Source organism: Sorex araneus, chromosome 4 (genome assembly GCF_027595985.1).
Source record: "Sorex araneus isolate mSorAra2 chromosome 4, mSorAra2.pri, whole genome shotgun sequence".
Taxonomy (NCBI): domain Eukaryota; kingdom Metazoa; phylum Chordata; class Mammalia; order Eulipotyphla; family Soricidae; genus Sorex; species Sorex araneus.
The window spans coordinates 167461884-167484492 of NC_073305.1; positions in this window are offsets into that span (position 1 = coordinate 167461884).

Here is a 22609-nt window from a genome sequence, read left to right on the forward strand (position 1 = left end):
TATGATCACATTAATTGATGCAGAGTAAGCTTTCAAAAATATTTCACATCCATTCATGATTAAAAACCTTTAACAAAAAGGATTAGCAAAAACATTTCTCAAGATATTATTGTCCAGTTACAACAAATATACAGCCAACATCATATTAGTGATGAAAGGCAACTAATCCTCTGAAATAATATCATTTCTCTGATATGGTATCACAAAAGGTGCAAATCAGAAAATCAGAAAATAGAAGTACAGAGCTGCCAGCAGATCGACCTGTACTGGAGGGTGAGTGCATCAGCAGCCTAATAGTGCCAGAGTAATAGTACAGAAATTAGGGCATGGACTTTGCATGTGGATGACCAGGGTTTGAAACTGAGCACCCTACTGGAACAGATTTCAGAGCATAGATTCAGAGATATGCCCTGGGAACTGCTAGATGTGGCAAGGAAACACAACAAATTAGCAAGGAATATTAAACTATCATTAAATTCTTTTTAACTTTTACTAAGTGAAAAAAAAGTATTACTTTCAGATTTATTGTAGGACATCAAACCATGTGTCAGCCATGTCTTACTCACTGAATTATTGTAGTGAACAAAATTTGTTTTAATCATAAAATTTTTATTGGTTAAAAATAAAAATATGCCCACAAACAGAAAACCAGAAAATAAATTCATAAATACAACATATTTCTGGTTGTTATTTCACTTATGGTAGTCAATGGTCACATGTGAATACTTTATTTTAATTCAATTAAAATAAAATGGAATACAAAAACAAAGTTCTCCAGTAACACTTGTGAAAATTAAAGTATCCAGCAGCGTTAGATACCCAGTGGCTACTTTATTGCCCAGTACAGATCACAGAAAGTTTCCATCTCTCTATATATTTTTCTTTCATAGAAAATAAAAAAGATTAAGTGAAGTTCTCATAATGATTTGAAATAGAAATAGGATTTTTCTTAGTCTATTTTATAATAGAGGTATAAACTCTCTTTGTTAACTGCCTCACAAAGACTAGAAAAGTCAAAAAAACTGACTTATAAGTCTGAGCAAAAGGAAGCATGAAAAGTTTTTTCTTCACCAATCAAGAAAAGCATAGCTAAAAATACTGCCTTTTCAACTAGAGAGAATTCTAAGTTAACTAAAATTGGCATATAAACTATGATCTTGTCTACCTGAGATGTATGTCTTATTTTTTATGTATGTAATATTAGTTAGTTTTGGATATTTATGGTTGATAATAAAAGATATGAGAATATAAGTGAAAATATTGAAGTCTAAACATATCTATAAGTTGATTCAAAATTGACTTTCTAAGGAAAATATAATTCATATATTATTTCAAGATATTAGAATTTTATTTATTTATTTATTTATTTATTTATTTATTTATTTATTTATTGGCTTTTTTGGGGTCACACCTGGCAATGCACAGGGGCCACTCCTGGCTCTGCACTCAGGAATTACCCCTGATGGTGCTCAGGGGACCATATGGGATGCTGGGAATCGAACCCGGGTCGGCCGCGTGCAAGGCAAACGCCCTACCCGCTGTGCTATCTCTCCAGCCCCAAGATATTAGAATTTTAATTTAGTCAAATAGTGTTGAAGAAAATAAATCAAATGTATCTGCATGACTAATTGGATTTTAATTGCTTTTTGCTAGTATCTTATGTCTTTGATTCATCAAGAAGATGTATTCCTGTACCTTATTTTTGTGAAGTCAATATTACTTTCATGTAAATATTTCTAACTTATGGTCTTCGATTTCCATCTAAATGTGTTTCAGGTAAAATACTAAGGAGTTGTAAAGGCTTACTGTTGTAAACTGAATAAAAAAAGAAAATATAAATTTTCACATTAGAGATTACAATGAATTATTTAGGATAGAATTTAACACTCAACTTGAAATAAATGGATGTAACTTTTGGTTATAGCTTTGTTGTGAGCCAATATGTTGCTGCTTGGTGAAGGAGATTCTCTGCATGAGAACTGACTCAAAGCCTCATTGGTCTACAAGTTAAGCCATATCTCTGGTTCCACAAGGGAACTTTAAACCAGACAAAGGTAGCCAAAATAAAGTCTCAGTCAATTATTTAGTTACTTATTTATATTTTTTGCTTTTTGGGTCACACCTGTGCGATGCACAGAGGTTACTCCTGGCTCATGCACTCAGGAATTACTCCTGGTGGTGCTCAAGGGACCATATGGGATGCTGGGAATCGAACCCGGGTCAGTTGCGTACAAGGCAAACGCCTTACCTGCTGTGCCCCGTTAATTATTTATTTGATCTTAAACAAGAAATAATAACAGTATACAGCACAAAATCAAAAATAGCTCTGAAGCACTGCCTTGTGTAACTGTGTATCCTTTTGCCCAAAAAATAAAATTTAAAAAAATGACTAATATTTTACTGGATTTCATGATTTAGTATTTAATAAACACATGTTTAGTACCTTGTTCAAATATCTTTGGTAAAGATGTTTATAAAAGCCCTGCATCTCAAACCTGTTTTTGTTGTGCTGATTCCATAATTGCTTTCTGAGGGTTGACTTATTCTATTTTATTTTGCTTAGCTTTTGTTTCACATTTGGCAGTGCTCAATATTCATTTCTGGTGATGCTTGGGGAAGTGCATGTGCTGTCAGGGATTGAGCCAAGATTGGTATTTTTGCACACAACTTCGAGTTATATTGCTTGCACAAAAGGCGCAGTGACCACTCATGTATAACTGTGTACAAGAAACTGTGTACTTTGGTGCATCCAAAGTTGAGCCCCAGAGACCCTGCTTGGTTCAGATCTTCACCAAAGATTTAGGACTCTTTGCCTCATGCTAGCAAGACAAAAATTTTGTTGCTGAGCCATCCCCTGGGCCCTGTTTCAAGGAAGAATTTTGTTTGTTACTGAATAAATTTGTCATTATCTAGGGAGTTTAATATAAGTTTTCACCATAAATGTTGGAGGGTTAGGGACCCATAAATGTTGAAGACCCTGATTGTTCTCTGCATTTGCTTGGATTAAGGGGTTAGGGACCCATAAATGTTGAAGACCCTGATTGTTCTCTGCATTTGCTTGGATTAAGATATATAGGGAAAACAGGAATAAAACATGCTTGGTTTTTCTGCAATTTCACGTCTCATCATCTGAATTCCTTGCATTCCAGGCCTTGTCCCAAACCACCACATTCCAACAACTAGGCAATAGCAAATGAAAATTATCTAATGCAAAGGAGATTGTTTTATGATGATATTATTGCAGCAAAATAATCAAGTAATCATAGTGTTCAAGGAACAAGGCAATATACAGTAGGGCATAAATGAAAGCTAATTTTAAAAATGAAGATATGTAATTAAAGTGCCTACAAACAACTCTTCTTACTATATAAACATATGGAAAAACAAGCATAAAGTTTTATGAGTAACTCTCTATTTTGTTGGAAAAATTGCTTCCTGCAAATAAGAATAAGAACCAAATGATCATATCTAACAAGAGATATAATAGACTTTAAGAAAACAATTGGTATCAAAGATATAGGAAATTAAACCCAGAATAAAATATTAAAGCATGTAAGGGTGAAAATGTAAAAGAAAGCACAAAATATGTTGAAGGTAGTTGAACAAATTGGCATGCAAATTACCACAAATATAGAAGGAAGATAGAAAACATAAAGAAAAGAGATACTTGAAAAAAGTATTTAAGATTGTTTTAAAACTAATTAAGAACTTCAAATTTTAAAAGGCTGATAAAAACAAATAACTCAGGACAAAAATTGCTGTACTTGACACACTTGGTAATAAAAACATGAAGATAAAATCTTAAATTAGCTATCATGACAGTAAAAGTTAATTTGAAAATGACTAACTTAACAGCAATAAGGGAAGCCAAAGACCAGAAAATAATAGCATCCCTTATGGCCGAAAATAGCCACCAACCATAATGAGATACCAGTGCAATATTATTAATGACTTACTGTAAAAGATGAAGATATAAGTTGAAAGTGCAATAAAACTAAAAATGAACTAAATATGATAATGATAAACGTTTGTACTAAAGACTAAATAAGTATTACCAATTAATTATTACTTCTTCTTAATTACAAAAAAGAAAAAGAAAACCTTGAATACGGTGAGGTTAACTCAGGGCAAAGGGGATGCTTCGGTGAATTTTCAGTTATGTGCATCTGAAATCTATATGCAACGCTATTTTGGTAAAAATATTTTTAAAAGAATTTTTTTGGAACATAAAAGAGGTAAATATTTATGTGCAAAGCAGTAGACCTCTCAGACATTGCTCTGTGGAATCTAAATCGTACATCAGCTTTAAAGAAATAGTTTGGGGATTTCATGTAAGTCAAACAACAAATCATTTTTTTCTCAGAGTTATTTCAGTTGTTTTAAGAAACAGTTGCCCCCAGTACTTGAAGATACCTCTAGTTCTTAAAAGAGGAGACACTTGGAGTAATCTGTTCCTGGGAGAGTTAATATTTACATACCAAAGAACTGTAAAGGTTCTTACAGAGCCTAAAGTGTAGCTGCCATATCTAAAGGTAGGGATACATTACTTTTTTTTTTCTTCATTCTGTGTCTATGGAGTATCTGGTTACTTGTGTAGAAAAATATTCATGAATTTTTTTTAAATGTAAGGTTCGATGACAAGGGGGAAAGCATGCTATTTATTACTCTCTATAAGGACAGTATAAGGTATCTGTCTTCAGAACACTTTTTATTCATTCCAATGATAAAAAAATTAATTTAGTCAAATAATATGAAGCTGATATATAAATGACTCGATAGTTCTGTATTAAAGATATTCTCAAATAAATAGCCCACACACATATTGGAATAGTGACACATAATTTTATTCCATCATATCACACACAAAATTATTATAATTAGTATTGTCACCGTCACTGTCACTGTCATCCCGTTGCTCATCGATTTGTTTGAGCAGGCACCAGTAACGTCTCTCATTGTGAGATTTATTGTTACTGTGTTTGGCATATCCAATACGCACAGGTAGCTTGCCTGGCTCTCTGAGAGGGCGAAGGAATCGAACTCGGGTCGGCCGCGTGAAAGGCAAACACCCAACCGCTGTGCTATTATCAACTGACTATTTTAATTATGACCTGCATATGGCTCCCTTTGTTGGTCTCCCACATCATATCTGGGACCAAGAGCTCACTATTCCTGAGTGATACTGTAGAGTCAGGACTACACCCTGAGCAGCACTACGATACCCCCAACCACCATCTTCATCACTTGTGCCAAAAAGAAACAAAACTGAAGGTGACAGTACATCACTTGTATCACTTGTCATCCTGTTGATCTTCGATTTGCTCGAGCGGGCGCCAGTAATGTCTCCATTTGTCCCTGTCACGTGGTCGTGTAGCCCAATGATATCTGTTTGATCCCAGAACAGGAAGAGCCTCAAATCGTTCATTCAGGGTTTTGACGGAGAAGTCTGACCATCTCGTTCGTGGGCAGCCATTTGGTTGGTGGAATCCAGTCGGTAACAGTTCTAGTCCAGCTGTCACCTCTGAATCGCATTACATATAATGCTTATATATATGAAGATGCTTATATATATGAATATATATATTCATGCCTAGAATGGCCTCTGATCAAAATTTGATACCCAGTAACAAATGATCCACCATCAGAAGGTGCAACCCTGGATCACCTTTAAATACCACTAATTATGGCTCCTGAGGCCTTTGGTAGTTCCAATGTGACCTGAGTATTTCTGATTGAAATCAATAGCCCACCCAGATGGGCAAGAATTCCTGCTGGGTCTCTGACTTAAACACATCTTGGGTTGGGAGAACTAACTCCCTCCCCAAAATGAAACAGACATCGTAACAGAGAAATTCTTGCATAGTTATCTCATAACAATGGCTTCCTGTTCAGGAGACATTTGAGAGCTCCTTTAATTTTTTGCTTATAATTATTCTGCCTAGGTTTTCTATTTCCTTGTGATTCAGTCTTGAGAGATAATATAGTTATTCTAAAATAACACTTTTTATTTCTAGCTTCTTCAGTTAAAATGCAAAAGTTCATAGGAGATTAAGAATTCTTTTTATTAGGGTATTCATTGTAACTCCTTTTCTTTTATAATCTTAATTATTATTAGAGTTTTCTCTGCATTAATCTAGCTAAAGTTTGTCACTTTTCTTTATTCTTTCATAGAATCTGCTCCTAGTCACATTAGTCTGTACTATCTAGGTATTTAATTTTCACAGATTTATATTATATTATATTATATTATATTATATTATATTATATTATATTATAATTTGTAGGGGTGATACTGAGTGGTGTGCATAGGATATTCTTGGCACATATAATCTACACATATAAATTATCTGGAGATGAAACCAAGGAGGGTGACATGTTACATCAGCACTGGCATCTTGGAATGAATCTCTTGCTCCTACTATTGGTCTTGTATGAGCTTATTTTACCTGAAAATATACTTTATATTATTTTAAATGGTAATTTTTCCCAACAGTTATATAAGGTCAATAGTTACTTATATCAAAAGGAAACAGGCATAACAAACTAGAGAATGATATATTTTCTGAACATGGTTTAAATATTAGTCAAAATAATTTAAGTTAAAATAATTGTCGGTTAAAAAATTCAATAACTTTCGGAGTTTTTTCAAGGATGAATGCATATGTTTCAAATAAATTATGTAAAACCAACAAAATTGGAGATGGAAATCATTTAATCATATCTATAAATATAGATAAAACTTTGAACATATCAACACCATTTATTATAATAATTATTAAAAAGATAAGAATAGTAGGAACTTATCTTAGCAAATGTCATATACAACCAACCCACTCAATGAGAAAAATCTCAAAACTCTTATCTGTGATCAGGTAGGAAACAATATGTTCACTAATGTCACTATTATTCCACATAATATTGGAAGTTTTAGTTAGAGGAATTATGTCAAAAACAGAAATAGCAAGGAGTTAAATTAGAAAAGAAATAAAAATATTAGTGTTTGGTGAAAACCCAGAAGTACACACAGCCCCTTCCCCCATAAATATATATTAGAGACAAGCAGGCTAAAAAGTCATTATACACAAATTTCTTGAATTGTATACAATTTTATAGATGAGAAAGAAATCGTCAAAAAATCAATTTTCTGATTCTATCAAAGACGTGCCAGAAAGATAGTATAGCGAGTAATATGTTTGCCATGCATGTGCCCAAACAACATTGGATCCCTGGCACCAGACCTGCCATGCCTGCCAGGAGTAACCCCAAATTTCAGAGCCCAGAGTAAAACCTGAGAACAGTTGAGTGTGTCCTAAAAGCTAAAATATTTAAAATAAATAAATATGAAATGAAACAAGGAGAAAGACAATGTCTAATGCAGACAAATCCTTGATTCCGTTGTGACAGAAAGTAAATAGCAGTGGAGGTCGGAGTACTGAAAGAGTTGGCTGAAAAGTTCTTTTATCCTATGGTGAAGGTTTAGTGGCGTTCTGATGAGGAGAGTGGTGGGATAACACCTGTTGAATAACATTGGTTTACTCTTCCCACAAGGAGCTTAGGTTTACTGACTTACTTCCATAACAGTGCCCCTGAGGCACACCCAATTCCATGAAGTACTAATAATCCTATATTGCTTTTCTCTCTTTTTCTAATGTCCTATTGATGGTTTATTTAGCAATGTCATTATTTTTGTAGACAAAGACAGTTCATGCTATGTTATTGTTACATGGGAGTTAATTGACTCCAAATAATATTTACTAGTGGACATCCATCATATTTACCTGACTTAAACCTCAGTTGCTCTAACTTAATCATCATCACCATCACCATCATCATCATTCCATTAATTGTCTATTTTCTCAAGTGGTCTCAGTAATGTCTCCATTCGTCCTAGCCCTCAGATTTTAGAAGCCTCTCTTTATTTGTCCTTCCCTACAGTGCCACATTGGAGGCTCTTTCAAGGTCAGGAGAATGAGACTCAGCATTGTTGCTGGTTTTGGCACATGAATACACCACGGGGAGCTAGCCAGTTTCTTCCACGAGGTCAGGAAGCTCTCAGTAGCTTGCCAGGTTCTCCGAGAGGGAGAACTAGGCTATAAGATGTCATTTCCAGGAGCTTGGTTTTATAGTCTCTGGATGTTGGCCATTGATGGGAATACACAGTGCTGGTGCAGTTTCTGGATGTGACCTCCTAGCTACTGGAACATGGAGGATCTGGGAAGAAGAGGCCCAATCCCAATCTGAACAGGCTTGGAGATCTCAACCCAGGTCCCACACACCTGGGTTCCTCTGCCTGTTCCTTCATATGTGAGGCTCATCCGAATGGGTGGAGAGGGGCCTTGAGCATAAATATGGCTGGGTTCTGGAGGTCTTTGGCTGCCGGGGCTCTGCTCAGGGTGGGGAGGGAAACTCAACCCACCCCCTCCGAAGGGCCCTGGTGAAGACAGCCAGGCGTGGAAGCAAGAGACTGTCGCTCTCTTCCGGGAGCTTGGTTTTATAGTCTCTGGATGTTGGCCGTCACCGTAATTTCATAACACCCCCAACAGGAGGGCTGGAAGAAGAGACTGGATGATCCTAGGGCAAGTAGTAAGCTCCCCTGGCATCAGAAAGGAAAAGCCATACAGAATCAGAAAGATGAAAGTGCCATAAGAAGTATAGTAAGTTAAGATTATGGTCATAGGACAAACTCTGTCATGACGCAAAAAGAAGTAACTGAGTAAGGACCCTTCTGGGGTTAGGAAAGAGCTACCTGGCCTGAGGACTGCAGTGTGAGATGTACAGTGAGATGTTCCCAGGAAGAACCAACTTTTAAGCTTAATATATGTCTCTCTGTGTTCATACAAAATGACTAGAAATATAAAAAGTCAATTTACTATGACTATTTAAATGGATTATTAGCTGAGGTAAAGAAAAAGCAACACACCCTGGTTGGAATCCTGCCCTTGAGTGGATCTCCTAGTAATTTGGAGTGATAAACCCGCAAATGAGATTTTGTCCTTGAGTTAATCTTCTAGAACTTCCCCTGAAGTGGTGGCTTTACCTGTTTGTTGTTATCACGAATCATAAATCACGAAATCCCATTAATTGTTGAATTTCTCGAACAGTCTCAGTAACCTCTCTATTTGTCCTAGTCCTGAGATTTTAGAAGCCTCTCTCCACTCGTTCTTCCCAATGATGCTGCATTAGAGGCTCTTTCAGGGTCAGGGGAATGAGAACCAGCTTGTTACTGGATTTGGCATATGAATACACCATGGGAAGCTTGTGAGGCTCTCCCATGTTGGTATAATAATGCTTAACCCCACCTATGTGTGCCCCTACCCTTCATCACTTCTGTATAACTGTGCTGTAAGGGCAAAGTGAGGATGAGAACACCATGCTCAAGGTCCCTCTCCACACGTTCAGACGAGCCTCACACATGAAGGTACCAGCAGGGGAACCCAGGTGTATGGGACCGGGGATGAAACCTCCAAGCCAGCTTGGGTGGGGACTGGGACTCTTCCGCCCAGATTTCCCATTCTCCAGTAGCTAGGTGGTCACAACCAGGGACTGCCCCCAGCACCGTGTAACCTCACCAATAGCCAACATCCAGAGACTTAAAACCAAGCTCCCAGAAGCACATGTCCTCGAAGACATAAGGACATCTTATGGCCTACTTCTCCCTCTGGGAGAACCTGGCAAGCTACCGAGAGTTTCTTACCCACATTTAGAGCCTTGCAAACTCCCCGTGGTGTATTCATATGCCAAAAACAGTAACAATGCTGGGTCTTATTCCCCTGACCCTGAAAGAGCCTCTGATGTGGCACCATTGGGAAGGACAAGTAAAGAGAGGCTTCTAAAATCTCAGGGTTAGGATGAATGGTTACTGAGAGGTAACTGAGACCGTTTGAGAAATTCGACAGTCAACGGGATGATGATGATGATGTATTAACTATTTATTTCCTTTGACTGAATTAACTATTTCCATTGACTTGCCTCCTTTAAATTACAAAAAATAGACTATGAAGTCTCTGAGTAAAAAAAACTCGAATGATGGAACTTATTATGACTGGGACTACGACCAAACCTATGACTACAACTGTGCTGTAAGGGGAGAAATTGGCCTAAGCATCACTTCTTTGGAAGCTCACAAACACTATTTTTAAAAAGAAAATAAAGTAATCATTTTTATTGAGCTACATAGATTTATAATACTATCATAGCACAGCAGGTAGGGCATTTACCTTGCACGCAGCCAACCCAGGTTCAATTTCTCTGTCCCTCTCGGAGAGTCTGGCAAGCTACCGAGAGTATTCTGCTCACACAGCAGAGCCTGGAAAGCTACCTGTGGTGTGTTCTATATGCCAAAAACAGTAATACAATAAATGCCCACAAAGAGCTAAAGCAATCCTTGGGAAAAAGAAGATGGGTAGCATCACCTTCCCAAACTTCAAACTCTATTACAAAGCATTAGTAATTAAAACAGCATGGTATTGGGCTAGAAACAGTCCTGCAGACCAATGGAATAGAGTTGAACATCCTGTCACAGACCCCCCAAATATATGGCCACTTGATCTTTGACAAAGAAGCAAGAAATGTGAAGAGAAACAAGGAAAGCCTCTTCAACAAGTGGTGCTGAAAAAACCGGATAGCCACCTGCAAAAAATGAACTCTGACCTCTATCTAATGCCAGACAAAAAAGTCAGATGAAAGGGGATTAAAGAAAGACCTCAATATCAGATATTAATCTATAAGGTACATAGAGGAAAATGTAGGCAGAGCCCTCCATGACATTGAAGCTAAGAGAATCTTTTTTTTTTTTTTTTTGCTTCTGGGTCACACCCATTGATGCACAGCGCTTACTCCTGGCTATGCACTCAGGAATTACTCTTGGTCGTGCTCAGGGGACCATATGGGATGCTGGGAATCGAACCCGGGTTGGCCGCGTGCAAGGCAAACGCCCTACCTGCTATGCTATCACTCCCCCCCAAAGCTAAAAGCATCTTTAAGAATGAAACAGCATTGGGGGCCGGAGCAAAAGCACAGCGGGTAGGGCGTTTGCCTTGCACGCGGCCGACCACGGTTCGATCCCCGGCATCCCATATGGTCCCCAAGCACTGCCAGGAGTAATTCCTGAGTGCAAAGCCAGGAGTAACCCCTGAGCATCGCTGGGTGTGACCCAAAAAGCAAAAAAAAAAAAAAAGAATGAAACAGCACTGACCATGCAAATGGGAGCAAACATAAACAAATGGGACTACATCAAACTAAGAAGCTTCTGCACTTCAAAAGAAACAGTGACCAAAATACAGAAAGAACCCATAGAATGGGAAAGAATATTTACCCAATACCCATCTGATGAGGAATTAATATTAAGGATATACAAGACACTAGTAGAATTGTACAAGAAAAAAACCTCCAACTCCATCAAAAAATTGGGAGAAGAAATGAACAGAAGTTTCCTCAAAAAAGAAATACAAATGGCCAAAGGCACATGAAAAAATGCTCCACATCACTAGTTATCAGGGAGATGCAAATCAAAACAACAATGAGATACCATCTCACACCACAGAGACTGGCACCTAGTCAAAAAAACAAAAGCAAGAAGTTCTGGCATGGATGTGGGGAAAAAGGAATGCTCTTTCACTGTTGGTGCAAATGCCGACTGGTCAAGCCTTTCTGGAAAACAATATGGACAGTCCTCCAAAAACTAGAAATTGAGCTTCTATATGACCCTGCAATACCACTTCTGGGAATATATCCAAGGATGCAAAACAGCACAGTAGAAATGATATCTGTACCTATATGTTCATTGCAGCTGTTCACAATAGCCCAAATTTGGAAGCAACCCAAATGCCCTAGAACAGATGAATGGTTAAAGAAATTTTGGTACATCTACACAGTGGAATACTATGCAGCTGTTAAGAGAGATGAAGTCATGAAATTTGCTTATAAATGGATAGACATGGAGAGTATCATGCTAAGTGAAATGAGTCAGAAAAAGAGGGACAGAAAGACTGTACTCATTTGTGGAGTATAGAATAACATCACATGAGGCTGACACCCAAGGACAGTAGATACAAGGGCCAGGAGGATTGCCCCAGAGCTGGAAGCCTGGTTCATGAGCAGAGGGGAGAAGGCAGATGGAATAGAGAAGGGATCACCAAGAAAATCATGGCTGGAGGAACCAGTTGGGATGGGAGATGCATGCCTAAAGTAGATAATGGACCAAAATTGATGGCCTCTCAGTGTCTGTCTTGCAAGCCATGATGCCCAAAATAGAGAGAGAGTATGTGAAATATTGTCTGCCATGGATATAGGGGGAGGTTGGGAAAGGGGAGGGTATACTTGAGATATTGGTGGTGGGGATGTGCACTGGTGGAGGGATGGGTGTTTGATCATTGTGTGATTGTAACCCAAACATGAAAGCTTGTAACTATCTCATAGTGATTCAATTAAAAAAAAAAAAACAGTAACAACAAGTCTCACAATGGAGACATTACTGGTGCCCGCTTGAGCAAATAAGTGAACAAGGAGACCACAGTGCTACAGTGCTAAACCATTTTTATTTTATTTTGTTGTTGTTCTTTTGAGTTACAATTGTTGGTACTCAAGGTTTACTCCTGATTCTGTGTCCAGGGATCACTCCTGAACCGCATGCTGTGCCACAAACAAGCCAGATTGACTCTAAGCAAGGGTCCTTGCTCACTGTACTGTCTCTCTGTGGTCCCTATTAAATATAATTTTCATGAATCCATTATACCAACACTTCTCCACTCATCAGAGAACCCACCTCTTTTCAACAGTGACCGAAGGAAACCTCCAACAACTTCTAATCTAGTAACCTCAGCTCTATAGACTAAAACTCCATTCTGAACTTGACTGGCTCTTGTTCCCTTACATATCACACCTCCACAACATATTGTGTTGTGGAGGTGATAACACCTACACTCATGTAGATAAAAAAAACTGAACTTCCTAAAAAAATAGACCCTGTCTAACAGTTCACAGAATTGTAAATCAAGTTGATAAAATATTTTCCCTAAAACTATATATTTTATAGGTATATAAATATTATGAATTATTCTTAGTCAATACATTTGAAAGTTTTCAAGAAATAGGTAAATCCCACACAAGTGTAAAATTTAGTAAGAAATAAGAAAATTTTGAGCAGAAGGTCAGAAAAAAACTAATAAAAGTTGAGTGTTTGTTGTAAGAAGAGGAACAGTGGTTCATGCTTAAAAATCATACTATTTATAATGTTTACATATCTGCATTAATAAGAAAAGTATTGTAATTAAAATCTTATGGATGTTGAAATAAACAGTACCTGATCATAATTGATCATTCAATATAAATTAAACATCAATCATATTGGAAACATGTAAAAATCCCTTAGCAACATAGGAGTAAGCATTTTTATTATCTATCAAACCATTTTTAACGTATTATAGGAAAATCATAAATGTCACAAAGAATGTCATACTCAATGTCAAGTCCGGGAAGTTTGTCTTGTCATGTCTGTTATCTCCTTTAATGATTTTTTAAAATTTGGTTTCAAAACTATGAACTCCTTGAACTTCTCCCAGTCCCTGAAATTCTGTATCTTTGCTCCAATTCTGAATGATAATCTTTCTAGAGTATTCTTGATTGCATTTTTATTTCATTATGTGTTTAGACTGCAACAAAGTAAAGTTCACTTGATAATCACTTAATATTTAAAATAACTGTTAGAAAAAGAATAATGGACATAATATTTGAACTATGTTCAATATTTTTTTCCTTTATTTCTATATTCAGAAGTGATTTCAGTCTATTTCATATGCTACTTGGAGCATTTTAGACAGAAGACTCATGCTATCATATGTTTTATATAATTTTCATTTAGTAAGGATTAAAAATGGTAATTGAGTACAGTTTCATGAAAAAGTCTAGTTTTCAAAAAGTATAGTTAGGGAAAGTGACTCCCTGCTAGTAATTTAGAGGAAACCATGTGAATTATGCTCTTAGAACCAAATTTAATGAAAGTCTGTTAAGATATGTTTTATCTAAAGTATTCTGCATAATTTTAAGCCTATGAATACATAAACACAATTATGATTCCAAGTAAAAATGTTCTAGTGTCAAACTTGGTGCTACTGCCAAAATATTAACGGAAAACAGAATATTTGGCAAGTAGAATCTATCAGTATTTTTGAATAATGCTGAAAATTATGGGAAATAGAAAATATTTTTCATCATGTAGTAATGTTGACATTCAGTTGTTGAAATAACAGAGACTATAAAATAAAATGAGTATAATAAGCTTCTTTGCTGAAATTTTAATGAAAATAACACAGAAAAAATATCTATATTAAAAATATTAAAAAGCCTCAGTTATTATGCATGCTGTTTAATGAGAACTGAAGTAACTTTCACAGAAAACTTGACTTTAAGAGAGTTTCTGGAATTTTTAACAATTCTTCAACTCACATTAAGAATATAAGGCAGACGATATTATTGTTTTTTTGTAATCAAGTTCTTAATTATAGTCACAGAAGCAACTTAGGAAAGTTAGTCAGCTAACCTTTCTATAAATGGAAGTCCTAACTACAGACAACATGAAAAATAATAATTGGCAAAAAGATATGAATTGTTAAAAGAAAACACTTAATAGAACTGAAAATGCACAATTAATTTTGTAATTCAGCATAATATAATTATATATTTTGCAGTACTACATTATTATCTTATTTTATAATATAGTAAACTAAATTAGTTCCATAACCCCAATTTATGTCAGAAATATGTATAGAAATGTTCAAGATACTTATAAAAATATTTATTCTAGAACTATTAAGAACTTACTATATTTCTTAGAAAATAAATACTTCACAGTAAAAAATAATTTTCTTTATCATTACCATGCTCATTCTTTTCTGGTTAATTAAGAAAAAAACATGTGAATGCTCTGTATGCATTTTATATGTATTTTAGTAACAATATATTTGTGTTTTAATCGCTATACATATATATTTGTGAATTCTGAATAGTGGGACTACATTATTTTTCCTAATGTTCACTCCCACAATATGTCAATCACTGTACTTTTTGTATTCTGTTGAAATTCATAATCATTTAATATTGTATGGTTGGTTGTTATCTTCTTTATCACATTATAAAAATAGTTTTACTTGATTAAAGAATATGACTAGAATCTAGCTAAAATTAATAACAAGTGAAACTCATTAAATATAGGGTTACCTTATTCCAGAATTTATGCCATTTTTTGGCCTCTAGGTATTTGTTTCAGGCTATCCTCTTACATAAAGAAGTTAAAGTGATTATATATTTATATATATATATACACACACACACACACATATATATATATATACATATATATATATTTGCTATTTTGTTTGTTTCTGTGCTATACCTGTTGGTACTCAGGACTTACTACCAGACTCAGCTCAGGGATTACTCTTGACGATGTTCAGGTGACTATTAAATGCTAAATTCAAATGGGCTTGCTGTGTGCAAGGTGCTATCCCTGTACTTTTATTTTTTATTATTTTAATGATGACTTGTTTAAGTAAAGAAGCATGTTTTAGGTCAAAGCAATAGTATAGCAGGTAGAATGCTTAACTTGCATGCAGCTGACTTAGATTCAACCCCAGACACTTCACATGGTCCCCTGAGCTCCAGTCATCATGATCCTGGAATAAGATCTGAGCAGTACTAGATGTGCGTCCCCCTATAAATAAATTAATAAAAGTAAGGCAGCTTGCTTTGCAAGTTAAATCAAATTGAGTTCTTCTGAAACCATGGGCCAGATATAACCTAGAATCATGAATAGAAAAAAATTATGAAGCCTTTCCCAGAATCCTGAAAATAAACTAATTTTGCTATTTTTGAGGCCCTCCGATAAATATTCTTTTTATGTTATTTCACTTATTATCACTAATATTTATAGAGATATTGAGTATATCTAGCACAAAAAAATCTTCCTAATTCACTTTACTGTTTGTGAATGCATTTATTAAGATGAAGGAATTTAATAATTTAAATTTTTTTCATGAATAGTTGCTTGGTATAGCACCTATACAAGAATCATCTGTTGATATGCTAAAATATATATGAATGAATATGTAATGAATTAACTTTACCTACAAAAATAAATCTGGAGGGTTATGTTTTCCACATCTAGAGTTAATTATCTAAAGAAGAACCAGTAAAATCCTTGGTACAATAAAGGAGATTGTGGTGTCCTGGCAACCTGAAAGCTAGAGCATTAAAGAGCAGGATGTGTTCAACCTTTTAAATGTCATTAGCATGGCTGATAATAAGGACAAATGAGAGCTCCATGGGGCTTATTGGTGTCTTTGATGAACATTTCAACTGAATAGTGGATTTGAAAATAGTGAGTGGAAGGCTTAAGATAGATGCATTAGACAAAAGAAAATGACTGGCAAGAGATGAAGTGGATAGAGGGAATTTGCGGAACTCTGGGCTTATTGTTGGCTTTGATGAACATTTCTACTGAATAGTGGATTTAAAAACTATGAGAGGAAAGGTTAAAGACAGATGCATTAAGCGAGCAAAAATGACTGGTAAAAGATAGAATGGAGAGAGAGAGTTTGTGGAACTCTGTGGGCACTATAAAGAGAACTGTATTAGAAGAAGATAACCAACATATTTTTTTGGGGGGGGATTAGTACAGGTCATAGACCAACTAATCAATAATTGAAATTTTGAAAGTACAGTAATGGGGGGTAAATTGGTGCACATTTGAGTTAAAGAGTTGTTTTTTCTAATGACAACAAAAAATGTAAATGATACTTAGAGACAACTGTACATGGACCCTCAAAACAATGCTTATTTTCATACTCAGTTGCAAATGCTACTCCAGAACCAGGGGTAGAGGCAAATTCACTATCTAAATTAGCCGGAGTAAATTATATAAATTCCTTAAGTGAGACTTAAACCACTCAAACTGGAAATAGTGAAATCACTTTATAGAATTCTAGTATTTTAATGCAAGATTGTTGAATGTACCTGAACCACCCTTGAGGTGCATTAAGAACAATAAAGGATTGTGCTGATATGATGGTCAGAGGATGCAATCCAATGAATTTATGTGTATATATATGGCATATATAAAATAATTATTAACATACTTTCTGAAGTATTTCTAAAATCTCAATAACATATTTTATTTAATACATTAATATATTATCAAAATATATCATTTTAAATAGTTCCTCCACAGTGGTGCTCCAGACATGAGTAAATGTCCTGTGTTACAAATGATTTAGTCTATTTTTATGGTTCTCTTTTGACTATAATTAGTATAAAGCATCTCTAATTTACATACTTTATACAAGTGCATATTTAATCAATTATAAAAAACAGCTGATAATAGTACACTAACATTCTCTATAAAATGACATTTTTGCTTCCTTTCTGGAGATTAAAAATTGCCTAAAATAAATATATACTGTTTTTCTGTGCGGAAAATGGCGGTGGCAGCAACATTCACGTGACGAGAGCCACCTTCTAAGACTCCCAACCCAGAGGTATGAATTTTGCAGTTTTGTGGCTCATAGGCAATCATAGGAAGCAGGCATTACTGGCACACCCTCGGCCCAGAAAAGATCTGGAGCTGGAGGACGAGACGGTCCCTCTGCTCCTAAAGACTATGATCCCAGAGGTCTTCTAACCCATTTTGGCACCCAGAGCGGCTTCTTACAGAAATGCATCTAGACTGTGAACTGAGCTAAAATATCAGAAATCCAAAACTCATAGAGTCTTCATAATCAGCAATGAAAAGAAATTATTAAATGATGACTTTTCAGCAGGCCTGATTGTTGGGGGAAAATTCCAAACAATAATAGTGAGTTCTCTATTGAAATATTGATTGTATTCAAAGTACAGAGAGAATAAAGTGAAGATCATTAGCTACTTAGGTGGGGGCTGGGTGGGAGGGTGGCATTTTGGGGTTCTTGGTGGTGGAACATGTGCACTGGTGAAGGGATGGGGGTTCAATCATTATATGACTGAGACTTAAACCTGAAAGCTTTGTATTTTTTTCACAGTGATTCAATAAAATGAAAACTTAAAATAAAATAAAATAAAATAAATATATAGAAAAATTTTCCCTTTTTTCATATTTTTCAACACAGTTGGTAATTTTCAATTTTGTACAAACAATTGAAATAACGCTGGAGCTTTCATATTTTGATATCTTATCACCATTCAATTACAAAGAATCATGTTTTTATTATGATACCCTTTTAACAAGGAAGATAAGTTCTTTTAGCTGCATGTCAATTGAAATTAAACATCAATTATTCAATGGAGCCTATAGCATATAAATCTCCATTCTCACCTTTATATTGTACTTGTATTCTAATTTGTCTTACATGTAGAAATATAAAGTCTTGGTTAAAAATTGAGTTACACTATTGGAATTTTGGAGGCATGCTCAATGTTTAGTAGATTGCAACTCTGTATAGCAGTGTGGGCTACAATTATAAGAAAAAGTACTTGAGGGACTATAAATTTACTCAGAAAAATTCCTTCATTATCAAGATATCATTTTCCAGCATGATGAAATTATCCAGAATATAAGACAGTGGTATTGAGGAAAAGACAGTAGTTCAAATAAGCATATTTTAAAAATATTTTCAATTTAAAAAATAATTAAAGTATAAAAAATTATGCAAATTTAGACTTTTTCTTTGAGAATCATGCCAACAATACAAACTCCTAGAAAAATATATAGATAATAGTAAGGTTAGGTGACACCAATATCTGACTTTAACAGTTTCCCACAAATGTACTCAGTTTAAATCATTAGAAAAGCCTTTTTTCTATTTTAGAGAGTAAGCTGAAGACACTGTGTTTTAGTGAATAATGTGAAAGCTGTTTCAGTAGAAAAATTTTTTTAAATGTCCTTTGTAATAAAATGAAGATATATTATTTTGGCTGAATGTTAAAATGAACTATACGATCTCAGAGTGCTGACTAGGAGATAAATGCAGTAAAGTACATTGCAGTAAAAGTTCACGAGTAGGAAGTACAATATGTTTGTGGAGTATTTACAGTTAAATTGAAGCAGTTCTGAAAAAGAGTAGAAAACTAAAGTAGAAATTTTGGTTTAAATTATTTAAGTTTACAATTGTTCTTCCAAATACCAATACATAAAGTAAATAAATTTGGAACATATTAATCAAGTTTCACATTGCTTAAAGATTTTCTCAAAATTATTGTTTACTATTTTAATATTCATGGTCATGTTTATATATATTAACTAGTTATATAAATATCATCTATGTACATTATAAAAAGTCAAATAAATAAAATCATAATAATTTTATTTATTATATATTTTCTTATTTTAGATGCATCAACATATTTTAGGTAGTACAATTCAATATAGTTAATTAAAATGAAATTTGATTATCAGCTTTTTCTCCCAATTTATCATGGATTTTATTCTATATGTATATGTATACATAATATATATAACTATGCATAATATATATAACTAAATATTTATAACTATTGTGCTGCTAATCTTGAATAACTTCTATACGCAATAGTCTTTATAAATACCATGATCTGAAACAGCATTTTAAAGACCAAAATATTCTAATATTACTTTTCCTTCAAATATGGTCAACAATTAGTCTTAATATTTTAGACTGCTTTGATGAAGTTTGTATTCATTCTCTTCATATTTAACTCTTAAAAAGAAAGGAAGTATATACAGTATTTTTTCTAAGAAAATGATTCAAAATTAAACTGTCTTCTAAATAATTATAGACCAGTAAATTCTCAATAATATTTTGTATAAAATATTAGATGTTGAAAATGTTAAAACAGGTCTAACACAAAATAATTGGTGATTTTCCATTAAAATTGAACACAATAGTATATTCAAATAATAAAACAGCATCCTTGAAACAATAAGTCAGTTATCTAGGTGCCCACATCCTTATTTTATCTACCCCAAATAGTCCCAGACAAAGATTTTTCAGATTATTTTTACCAGCCTTTAAAATGTAGACCATCTGGTTTGTGTACAAAATTCTACAAAGCATAAAAATCTAAAGCTTTCTATACCATTTAAGAGTTTTACTGAAACATAAATGGCATTAAAACACTACAGATTTTTAAAACATGTGACAGAGTATATTTGACATTTGGTTGTACTCATAAACAGTAACCATAATAAAGATAACAATCCCATCACTCCTAAGGCATATTCTACCATTTTGTAATCCCTCCCTTACCACCTCCAGCCCTGTCTCTAGGCAACCATTGATCTGCTTTCAGACAAAATAGCTTAGGTTTTATTTTATAGAATATCAAATAAATGGAATCATGGAGCAGGTATTCCTTGAGGAGTCTAATTTCAAAATAGGCAGATCATTATTTATAGATTCATCTATCTTCTAATGTGCAATAATAATTAGATATATTACTGAGTAGTATTTTTTTACAGTATTGTTTTTTAAAAATCACATTTCCTTTTGTTTCATTTTAGATCTATTCGATTGTTGAACTTTTGGATTGTTCATAGTTTGGGGATATATTTAAAAGCTATAAACAATTATGTATATACTTGTAATGTATAAATAATCTCATTTATTTTAGCAAAGGCCTATAAGTAAAATTGCTGGTGTTAAATTATGAGATTCTTTATAGCTGCTAAATTGTTTTCAAGATGGTTTCATCAGTGTTATATTATAACCAGTAGTGTTATACTATAACCAAAATTTCAGATATCTCCATATAATTGGTTCTACAGTCAAATTTTAGCTTTTAGTTTGAATGATGTTTATTTATTACCAGTTATTCTTTTAAGTATTGGATTTTGACAAAAGATTTAGCAGAAATAAATTAGGAAGTGGGGCTTATTGAGTATCACTCAGCTGTAATAAAGATTTACTGTTTCCTTTGCTCAAAGATTATGCCTGATGGTTCCAGGTTACCATATGTGATGCTGTTGATCAATCCGGATGGAAACAAGGTCATTTAGTGAATAGGAAGAAGGAAGAAGGACAACTCATTTTTATGGCATGTAAAGCAATAGGGGCTAGACATTATCAAATTATGACAATTCCTTGGCTGGGAATATAAAACAAAGATTGCCCGGTAATGAGTCTAGGAGGGAAAGAAAAAAAGAGGTGAGTTAAAAGTAAAACTAGTAGTGGAGAATCCTGGTAGTTCAGTGTTGGTGGAAATGCAGTAACGTTGCGCACCAAAATCCATAAATTTAACGATATTATGGCCATGTTACTTAAACTGCAAATGAAATTAAAAATAAATTAAAATGTCTATAAAATTATTTTGCAAACTTGGAAATAAAAAAATTAAAATAATGCCAATGACCCTGGCATACTATTCTTGGACATGCAATAACACTGAGAAAATGAATTTATGTTCATTTGGTTGTAAATTTGCTAATTGTAAACTATTAAATAAACACTATCACTTAAATGTACATTTTTATAAATGTGCACTTAGTTTAGGTGGTTGGAGTGATACTTGCATAAAACTATGTAATCTCCAGGTTCTGTCATCAGTATTCCTTTAGGGTTTCTTTTACCATACACTAGAAATCATCATAGTAAATCAATTAATACCTTAACTAATCAGTATCCAATTGAATACTCAGGGATAAACATAGTAAACCTCTGGAATTTTCTCTCACTGTAGTTCTTGCCTTTCAGGTATTTTTATGATGAACTATAGCTGTTTTTATTTTTGAACTTTTAATTCATGTGTCTAAAGTATCCTAGTAAGTTCTACCCTGTTCCACATACTTGCTTTATGATTTGGGACTCTTGTGAAACCTTTATTTTCCCCCCAGAGATCTCACTACTACATTGCTTGATGTCTAGTGACTTGAACCCATTTATGGTTTGTTATATTTTCATGGTTGTGTTAGCTGCAGTAATATTCTTCATAAAAACAAATATTTGATAATAGTTATACTCCAATATGCTATGTCCTCCTCAATATTTATTATATGCTTTGGAATATATAACACATATATAAACCTTTTTATAAATGGAAAGATGAGAAAAACTATTTGCACCATTTTAAGATTCTTGCAGTAGAATTTTTACATTGGCATACTGAAACCTTTAATGTTGAAACCATATTGAAACCATTTAGAACTTTAATGTGAATATTATAAATTATAAATAAATTTATTATAAATAAATATTACAATATTATATATTATAAAGCGAGTAAAACTGAAAGGTTGAAAGTGAAGAGAAAATTAAAAATCAAAGTATGAATTAATAAAAGCAAAGTGAAGCAGAATGATGGTGTGAGGAAATCCAAGGATACTCTCTACACCAAATAGTGACTAAACTGTTGATTAACAACCATAGCAACACAAAATTAGCCTCAGAAATGTGCATACATTAAACACTTAAACATTTCCAAACAAATCTATGTTTGTGTAACTTAATGTCGCATATGAAAATTTAAGCAGAGCTCTATTTATGGGTATAAGTTTTCTGAAAGGCCTCAACTTTCTTGAAAAGTATAATAAAAATATAGAGCATCTTGAGACATAAAAATATTTGCATCTTGAGATATCATATAGTGGTTAAAAGAATCACTGTTGTATTTT